The sequence below is a fragment of the Pseudonaja textilis genome, chromosome 5, assembly GCF_049901715.1.
Source record: "Pseudonaja textilis isolate UNSWEBS1 chromosome 5, rPseTex1.2, whole genome shotgun sequence".
In the NCBI taxonomy this organism is placed as follows: Eukaryota; Metazoa; Chordata; class Lepidosauria; order Squamata; family Elapidae; genus Pseudonaja; species Pseudonaja textilis.
In genome coordinates, this window is record NC_141994.1 from 34,015,874 (window position 1) to 34,026,707 (window position 10,834).

At 38.9% G+C, this 10,834-nt stretch overlaps 1 pseudogene; it reads right to left on the reverse strand.

Moving 5' to 3' along the window:
- Nucleotides 1–9,749, reverse strand: part of LOC148125593 (uncharacterized) — a 64,806-nt pseudogene extending 55,057 nt beyond the window's left edge.
- Nucleotides 9,750–10,834: the final 1,085 nt, after the last annotated feature.

Genomic DNA, 10,834 nt, shown 5'->3' on the forward strand with positions numbered 1-10,834 from the left:
GCAAAGATGCACATTAGTACTTCAGGTCATCTAACACTAGTACATAAGCCCTCTCATTTAGATCAAAATGCACATCTTATCATTCTTATCTGTGAATTTATCCCTTGCGAATTCCTGGATTGAACTGGATAAAATGAATATATCTAAGGACATTAGACCACAGGCTTTAGCACTGTCTTCTATGTCTCCCCATATGCGGCTCCATCCTCTCTTTACTCAATCTGAATGGGATTTCAGGACTTCTTTGCTTTTTCATGAGAGGACCTTTATATGACTGTCAACTGTGCTAGACTCTGTTTGGAAAATTAAGGGACATTCAGAAAAAAAAATATAGAATCAAAGATCTAGGTTTGTATTTTGGATCAGTACAAATATGCAAATATGCTAAATCTAGGCAAATGATTTATTTATTAGAGTCTTAATTATCACATATGACCATCAACTTAGCCATTTTGTGAATTGATATCTCATGGCAGTCATTCTATGAGATTACCTAGACAGAATTCTAAATGTGTCCCGAGTATGCATAGATGATGTGAATTTGCACAGTGATTAATCTCATTGTGCATTGAACAACTGATAACAGTGAGTACCTATATTACATTTATAAATTTTTATTCAATCCAATATGTGTCTGTTCAGAAGATCCATTGTTTAAGAGGCTGCATTGAAAATCTAACTTTATTCCTATTGAAATCAATGGGTTGCATTAATTATTTCTCAGTTATTTCAGAAATAACTATTTATAGTAGTCATACAGTTGTGCTTATAAGTTTATGTACCCTGGCAGAATTTATGATTTCTAGGCCATTTTTCAGAGAATTTGAATGATAACACAAAAGATTTTCTTTTACTCATGGGTAATGGTTGGCTGAAGCCATTTATTATCAGTCAACTGTGTTTACTCTTTTTATATCATAATGACAACAGAAAGTACCCAAATGATCCTGATCAAAAGTTTACATACCTTGGTGATTTTGGCCTGATAACTTGTACACAGGTTGACACAAAGTGGTTTGAATGAGTATTAAAGGTAACCATCCTCATCTGTGATCTGTTTACTTGTAATTAGTCTGTGTGTATAAAAGGTCAATGAGTTCCTGGACTCCTGACAGACCCTTGTATCTTTCATCCAGTGCTGCACTGATGTTTCTGGCTTCTGAGTCACGGGGAAAGGAAAAGAATTGTCAAAGGACCTGCAGGAAAAGGTAGCTGAACTGTATAAAACAGGAAAGAATAATTAAAAAGATATTCAAGGAATTGAGAATGCCAATCAGCAGTGTTCAAACACTAATCAAGAAGTGGAAAATGAGGGGTTCTGTTGAAACCAAACCACAGTCAGGTAGACCAAATAAAATTTCAGCCACAACTTCCAGGAAAATTGTTTGGGATGCAAAGAAAAACTCACAAATAACTTCAGGTGAAATACAGGACTCTCTGAAAACATGTGGTGTGGCTGTTTCAAGATGCACAATAAGGAGGCACTGGAGGAAAGATAGACTGTATGGTCGAATCACCAGAAGAAAGCCATTACTATGCAAATGCCACAAAGTATCCTGCTTACAATACACCAAACAGCACAGAGACAAGCCTCAAACCTTTTGACACAAAGTCATTTGGAGTGATGAGACCAAAATTGAGCTTTTTGGCCACAACTATAAACACTACATTTGGAGAGGGGTCAACAAGGCCTATTATGAAAAGTACACAATTCCTACTATGAAACACAGAGGTGGGTTACTGATGTTTTGGGGATGTGTGAGCATCAAAGGCACAGTGTTATGTCCTGAGTTGCTGATTGCTGGTTGCTGATTGCTGCGAGCCAGTTCCAGGCTTGGCAAGCACGGTCAGCCCTTTATTTGTAAAATAAAGTACTGTTGCACTCATGCTCTGGTTCAGCCTCTCATTGCTCAAACTTAACACACAGGAAATTTGGTCAGAACTGATGGCAAGATGAATGCAGTATGTTATCAACAGATACTGGAGGAAAATTTGCGTTCATCAGCCCAGAAGCTGCGTATGGGACATACTTAGACATTCCAACATGACAATAACCCTAAACACAAGGCCAAATTGACCTGTCATTGGCTACAGCAGAATAAAGTGAAGGTTCTGGAGTGGCCATCTCAGTCTCCTGACCTCAATATCATTGAGCCACTCTGGGGAGATCTCAAACGTGCAGTTCATGCAAGACAGCCCAAGAATTTACAGAAAGTGGAGGCTTTTTGCCAGGAAGAATGGGCAGCTTTACCACCTGAGAAGATAAAGAGCCTCATCCATCCATACCACAAAAGACTTCAAGCTGTCATTGATGTTAAAGGGGGCGGTACACCATATTAAGAACTGGGGTATGTAAACTTTTGATCAGGGTCATTTGGATACTTTCTGTTGTCATTATGATATAAAAAGAGTAAACACAGTTGATTGATAATAAATGGCTTCAACCATACACTAACCATGAATGAAAGAAAAGTTTTTGTCTTATCATATCATGGCCAAGAAATCATAAGTTCTGCCAGAATACGTAAACTTATGAGCACAGCTGTAGCTTAGGGTTTACTCCTGAGTGTCTAGAGACCCATGATCATTTTTAAAATTCTAAATGTATGAAATAAAATGCTTGTGAATATCTTTATTTTCAAAGCATAATCTTCTAACCAGTCAGCCTTTGTGCATCTATGCTTTAGGGCAATTATTTAATGGGTGCTTCTTTTCAAGCTGGTTAGTCTCCCAAGCAACAGGCATTTATCTCATTCCTAACCCCCAAATGTGTTTTTTTCCCCTTAATTCCCCACACACTCTATATATTTAATAAAGTGTTCAGCTTTGCATTTCAAAAATGCTTCCCTTGAGAAAAGTTTAAAAGTTCTCCAGTTATAAGGCTAGATGGGATGCTTGTCTATTGTAAATGTCCTTCAAAACCCTGAATCCAGTTTTGCAATGGACCCATAATAAAGGGGCTTTCTTATTTAAATGGAAAGATACGTTTAGTTTTTATACACTATATTCAATCCATGCAGTGAGTCATTACTGTTTTAATGTAACAAACGTAATAAATTAATGTGTCTTCAAAAGTAAAAGGGAAAACTTTCAATAAATGTATGAAAGTATTACACACCATATGGTAAGATTCCCCCAAAGGCAAGGTTTTCTCTTACAAGCAACCAAGCACAGAAGAAAAACCTTGAGGGTGATCTTCAGTTAGCATTTAATATTTAGGCAGATATTTAATACATGTGATTCCACCATTTTTATTTTTAAATTATTGGTTTTTTTGTTTGTTTTCAGAAGGTTATTCTTTAGAGAATGCAAGATATCTAAAAAGAGCCACCCAACTGGGGGGAAAAGCCCACTTGCATCAATTTTCAGTTTTAAAAATAATTTCTCTAGACTGAAAGATGCTTTAGCAAACTAAAAGAAATGTCTCTAACTCATTAGAATATTTATATTACTAATTCTAGGAACATGATTTGTCAGATGATAAACTTATACTGAGAGGACTTCATTCTGAAGTCATTTTGTACAAAAAGAAATATACAGGGGTGTATGTCTGCATTTTTCTTTGATAATTTGTGAAAAAAAATTCCATCAGCACTTTGACAGAAATGTGTTTAACCACTGAAATAATTAATTTTGCTCCATTTTTCTGTTGATTAAAAAAGTAAGTGTAGAATTTTATGTAAAGAAATCTGCCTCACATTTCACTAGGAGCTAAACAATAGATTCTACCAAAACAATTCATTATAGAATTAGAAGAGCATCCATGAATTTAAATGCCCTATTATATCAATAATATCAATTTCTATTTTAAAATTATCAATTTATATTTTAAAATTAAATTTCAAAAAGGAGAACATTTCTAAAATAAAAAATCTCAGGAAAATTATATCATAATGGCTAAAAAAAAAGTTGCATTCAGATAAGTGTGTGAAAGAAAAAGAGGAAAAGCTAAGTTGTAAATAATAAATTTTGCATAAAAAAGATGGGTTGGGATGAAATAAAACAATGAAATTAGTTTGATTGTTGCACTTGTTTTTCAATCGCTAACAAAATTATTTTTCCCCCATTTCACACTCTGATATTTTTTGCATTTATACTGTGGGCTCTTCATAAATATTTCTTCATTTCTAAAGTTTAGCATCTTTGAGTTAGACAAAATTAAAGAATGCAATGGAGAACTTTACTGATTTTTTATTTTACCTTGGAATAAAATACATGAACAGGTAGTTTCTAGATAAAGTTGCCTCTTGTTATCAAGAAAAAGATTATTGGTGTCTACCACATGACAGAAGGGAAAGAAAGCATAGGAATTGACAAGAACACAATTTGGATGAAAATTGCCTCAAAGAAGGTCAAGTGAGAATGAAAATAAAGATAATGATAAATCAATCAGAAAGTGTAGATTTCTCTCCATCCTACATCTGTATGACATAACAACTGAAAGGCTACATGTCAAGAGTCATTAAAGAGCCATCAATCAGTTAATCAAATCATTCCCATTCCTACATCAGTTCTCACCAAATAGAGCATTTCAGACAATCAAGCATCAGGGTTTTTTTTTAAAAAAAAACCAAAATGTGCCTGGTGCCTGCCACCATACATTTCTCTGGAGTACAGACAAACTATATATTAGATGTGAAGCTTCATGGAGGATTTTAAATTAGATTAGCCCTTTAAAATATGACCTATCTTGTGCAAGTTGAAGGCAACTTCAAATTTAAGAGTATCTGAACCAGACTGGTTGGAATCTGCCCCAGTTTGAAACAATACCTAGAACTTCAGATTGGCTTACTTCCATATTTAGTAGGAATATTGCTTTCTGTTTTGGAAATTTTTCTTTTATGATCTTTAAAAAGAGTGAAGAAAGAGGAGAGAGAATATGTACAAGTATATAACCTAAATTTTATAAATAAATGCATAGGAATTACAATAGATTCCTGGTAGACCTTGACATGACTGCTCTACGAGTATGAGAAACATTTTTGAACAATATTACTTATCTGAGAAATTCTTCCATTCTGACATAACAAGTTTCCATTTTACCCATCCTTGAGGTATGGTATGGTAAAACAAACCTTTCAGGAAATGCTCTCAAAGCTAATACATATTCCTCACCTGATTTTATAAACTTATGCAGAGGTGGGATTGAGTTATTCTGAAGTTCATCTTCTCAACAGGAAAAAAAATAGAAAGCTTGGTTTCTTGTCCAGAACACTCTTAAATATGTCAATGACTCTAATTTTTATAAGAATGTGTTATTACAATCTTCAATTGCGTGTTAAAAAGGTCTCAACACAACTGTCATGTTTCTAACAACCCAACAATCTTATCTCTCCCTATCTATTTTTTTCTATTGTTTGTTTCCACTTCATCATTTCTTTACAAAAGTAACAAGTTATTCCATAACTACAGTACACCTACAATTAAATGGACAGTTGGAAGCAGCATACTCTTTTAATTATGAAGTTATTGGTTTTACCACGTGAGCCGCGCCAAGGAAAAATCCATCATCAAATCTGTAATGAAGGTGACTGTCGGAGGAGCGAGACCGCGTGGTAGACCTAAACAACGCTGGATGGACACGATCAAGGCCGATCTAGAGATCGCGAAGGCAGACCCGACACACGTGGCAGACAGAAAGGTGTGGAAGCAGTACTCAAGGACATTAGCGGACCTCGCCCGAGCGCGAGACAAACGCTGAAGAAAAAGAAGAAGAAGAAGAAGATTGGTTTTACCATTCAGTGGGGAGGAGTGAAATATAAGAATTACACCCATTATACAATCTTTGAATACAATTTTGCATAACATATGCAATTTTGTATAACATATGCAACTTTCTATATTTTCCAAGCTGCTTTTTCTAATATAATGCATTCTAATCTTATTTTAACCATTTTGTGTGTCCCTGATTCCTCATATAAACATTTTACATATTTTTCTTCTATGAAGAACTGACTTACACAATTTGGAGTAGTGTGTTTCAGTTCTTGTTTTGGTTAATATCTATGAAATTCACATTACAATGCAAAGCAGAAAAATGTCTGTCCTAGTTCTTATTGTTAGTTATGACAGTTTCCTAGATGTGAGACTAATAATTGAAAGCAAATTTGTGTATTTGTGTTGCTTAATGGCATGAAAAAATGTAATAGAACTCTTCTTAGTTTCTATAATATTCACCCCTGGTGAAGCTTACACAGTTAAACATCAGCCTTCCTTTTTAGATCTATTGGCAAGCTGCTCATTCAGAAGAATAATCTTCAATGATCCAACTCTCTTTAACTGTCAGCATTATCTTATGCTTTTATATTCTATACCAAAATTCAATCTGGTAGTACATCATTTGATATTTGTTATTTTATTTTTACTTATGAACTATAAGCTTTTTTGGGAGCAGGGGATATGTTTCAGAAAATATCAGTTTCTGAAAATAGAAGATTTATTTATTTTCCAAAGCATTGCATTATGCATTTTGAATATCCTTATTCTCCTCAAAGATCCCCAAGGTGAAATGGCTTCCAGCCAAGCCAATGAGCTCCATGCTACAAAGATCATGAATCCCTCAGTGGAAGATGCAAATTACTGTTCTCATTTTCTTTTCTGGTTTCTGATATCATTCTAAAAACACATTTTATGTAAAAGTTCAGCTGCTGCTTGGATTTAATCTGTGTATACAAATTGTTGTCTGTCATTTTTGGTACACAGCATTTGAATATTAAGGATTAGTTAGAACATTGTCACTTAAATACTGTTTATCTATTCAACAGCTCAAAATACTGCAACTTATCTAAGAACACATTTACATTTTCCACAGAAATTCAAATCTTAAACATAAAGAAGCTTCCTTATTAGTTAAAATCCAAGGAATACATTTATATTCAAATAAAATGCACAATGTATTCTATAATAAATAATGATGGAGGAGGAAGATAATTAAGGTCTTTTGCCAGAATTTTGTCTGTTTCCAGGGACATATATGCAGTATATATACAACAATATATAAACAAAACTGATCAGCATCCCTCTCTCTTTAACTTATGATCTTTCTCAAAGACAGTCAGTTATGATTCTTGAAGCTACCTTCCATCAAATCTCTCAACAAGCCTGTCAATTTCCTTTCCACCCATTTTCAGATCTTAGTGTTCTTTTGTATAATTCTCTATCCATCCAGTCATCTTTTTGTGTACCAGCCCAAATGCAGTTCCTTTGACAAAGGAACATGTCAACGTTTTGTTTTATTAGTTTGGTTAGAATCCTAACCAAGGAACAAATTGAGTACAAAGCAGAGTCCTTCCTTCTAGGAATTTTTGATAAACAAATATCCAAAAAATCGAAGTATATTACAATCCATATCTTAACCGTGGCCAGACTGGCATTTGCCCAGTGCTGGAAACTACCCTCTATCCCCACTGAACTTATGGTTATTCAGAAAACTTTACAATGCACCGAAATGGACAAACTAACCCAAGCGTTAAAAAATAAAGAATCCTCAACCTATTATAGCAATTGGAATCCTTTGTATAATTGGCTAAACCAAAGATAGATCACCTCTAGGAAAATTAAGGCCGAGGACCTCCGAAGCAGAGATAAAGAAAAGCACCGCCGACGATAGTTTTGAAGAAGAAAGGACCTTACAGACAGTCACAAAAAATATGGTTTTATTATAATTGTTTTCCCTACTCTTTCCGCCCCTTCCCTTACCTTTCCCTCTTTCCTCTCTCAAGCCTCCCTCTCTTTCCCTCTTGGCCTATGCCAAGACCTGTTTGTCTTTTTGTTGTATATAATTTGTAGCTGTGTTGTTGTTGTTTTTAAAGTAAAATTAATAAAGTTTTTTCTAAAAAAAAAAAGACAAAGGAACATGTCAGGGGATGCCAGTGAAAATGAGAGAGGTTGTTAATTATGTCAGGAGAGAGAGGGAGGGAGGGAGGGAGGGAGAGAGGGAGGGAGGGAGGGAGGGAGAGAGAGAGAATTTATAAGTGACAAACATGATCCAATTGATCATCTGTAATAATTCTGGATAATTGGAAGTCATGTCCAGATAGGATTGCAAATGAGAGAAACTGTCCATCTTACTCCAATATCTCACATACCCACATTGGTTACTAAGATGTTAAAGGATATTTTGCAAGCTACTTCTGCAGAGTTATGGCTCTAGTGATGGCAGGTCTGCTGCCTTTCTGCCATGTCCAGCTACCCTACTATATTGCTAGTCTCAATTAGAGACATGATAATGACAATTATTCAATTGAATTCAATAGAAATGTTTCCTTTCTGCAACCTGTCTCCCAATGTTATCTATCATAACATAATATTAACTATAAAATTTAGATTTATGGCCAGATTTTCTAATGCAACCATGGTATTAAATGTATCCATATTGACTATACTAGGGAAAGGAAGCAACTGATTTCCTGTGAAGTGTTATTACCTATAAATCAAATTATAGTCCATATTAATGAATTTCACTGATCTTATTGAAACATAAAGATCTTCTTTATATTTCAGAACAGGTAGACATAATGCTGGCTATGGAGACATCCAATGTAACTGCAACACTTCATGTACTGAATGACTAGATTTTTTAAAAAAATCTGCAAAATGGGATTATCAATCCATGATTTAGGGGGACTTATTTATTCACTTTAAAAGGGTCTATTTTGTAGAGTTTTTTACACAGGTGGGATTCTACTGGTTCACACTGGTTCAGTAGAACTGGTTGTTATGATTCCTGGTAGTTCAGAGAACCAGTAAAATGGGCCCTTGGCTGGCCCTGCCCCTCTCTGCCTGCTCCTCCATTCCCTGCTCAGTCAGTCCTTATAGCACATGCATAACATTATGCGCATGCACAACAATCACTGATGGCATTCTCCACCCACCTGCCCGTCCCAGTCACTCTTTATAGCACATGTGCGCTACATCGCTTCTCACATTTTCTTGCCTGCCGCCATCACTTCCAGCAGCAGCAACAGCCAGCCAGCCAGCCAGCCAGCCAGCTGATCTCCCTAGAGTGAGGCTCTACAAGCCCTGGTTGCCTGCATGCCACTGCTGCCGCCATTCCCAGTCAAGTCCCAACTTCTGGGCCAGCCGAGGCCACCACTACCACCACACCACTGCCACCGCCTTTGCTCTTGCTGCCCCCAACCACCACAAGCCCTGGCTGACTCTTGACTCCTAACTTCTGGGCTGACCTAGGCCACCACCACCATGCTGCCACCACCCTCAGTAATTGTGTCCTAGCAAGCTTCCTCTCCACTTTCCTGGCTTGCTTATCCACCAGCGCCATGGCTCTATCTGGCACTCGTGGCCTAGTAAGCTTCCTATCCCTCAGCCCACTTGCCTAGCTTGCTTAGCCACCAACTCCACAGCTCCATGTAGCATTCATGGCCTAGCAAGCTTCCCCCCCACCCCACTTGCCTGGCTTGCTGGTGGCTGAGAGGAAGCTGAACCAGGGCTGACCCATTCCTGCTTGGGTCCCACCTGGATTCTCCACAGCTGCTGGGGCTTGCCTGCTAGAAGCAGGAGTTGGGGGCCAACCAGGGAGCATAATGCTATGCCACCCCGGCCCGCATCGCCTGAGCAGTATAGCATCAGGGAAGGGAAGCCAGGGCTGAGAGCTGCTGGGCTCCCTGCCAGCCTGTACCTCCATTCTGGTGCAGCAAGCAATGAGGTGCACTGGGTGCAAAGAACAGGGCAGCAAGTCCCAACTGTTTCTTCTTTGCCAGCTGGAACTGAGCTGGTAGCCCATGCACCATCTCCTAGCAGAAAGTCCCAGGACCTCACATGTGCACATGTGAGGCCTGGACTTTCTGTAAGGAGAAGGCATGTGGGCTAGTCCCTCCAGTACCCCTCGGGCTCTGTGTATACCTGAGAAGGAGGAGAAGATTTGGGTGAACTTTTTTGCCTCCCTTCACTTTGCTCCGCTGCTGCTCGGAAGGCAGCCACCCCAACCTGTCCCTTTAAGGTACTTAGATGTGGAGGGAGGCACCAAAAATGGACAGGCAGGGCACAGGAGCTGTCTTCCAAGTCTCGCCATGTCCACATCCCCCCCACCAAGAAGCCTCCAACCACCACCTCTTTGCTGGCAGGAGAATCCTTCAGCTGCTGCTCCTGGCTCGGTTCTGGCCAGCAAAGAAGTGGCAAAAAGACACGGCATCTGGAGGCTTCTTGCAGTGAAAAATACCAACCTCCAGCTTTGCTTGCTCTACTTTTCCAATGTGCCACTGCCACCACATTCTAGGTGCTGGCCATGCAGGCTCATCCCATTGACTGCTGCACCGCTCTGCTCAGACTTGTTTGGGCAAGTCCGTCCAGTGTAGCAGGCTTAGTGGGGCAGACCTGCATGGCCAGTGTCTAGAATGTAGCCATGGTGGTGCATTGGAGAAGCAGAGCAAGCAAAGCCGGAGGTCAGTAATTTTCACTGCAACAAGCCTCCAGCTGCCACGTCTTTTTTGTGTATGTGTGGCTGGAGTCTAACTGCACCAGAAAAAAAACACTGCAGCTGCAGGTATTCGTGACAAGGGCGATATGGTCTGGCGGGGAGCCCAGCAACAACAATGGCTTAGCCCTGGCTTACCTTCCCTGGCAGCCAGCTGTGGGAGGAAGGTAAAGTCATGGCCGTGGGATGACGAAAGGGGCAATTGTGGCGGAGGAAATGGGGAGATTAAGGGCCAGGGCCTCTGAAAGGGGAAACAGACTGATGCGTGTGGCTAGTGAAGGGAGAGCAGGCAGCAGGCAGGATTAGCCCAGGCCTTTGACAAATTGGCCAGGCCTGCCTGGGCAGAAAATAGGTAGATAGGTTGGGGAAGGGATAGAGAGAGAGGGAAAGAGAGAGAGAGAG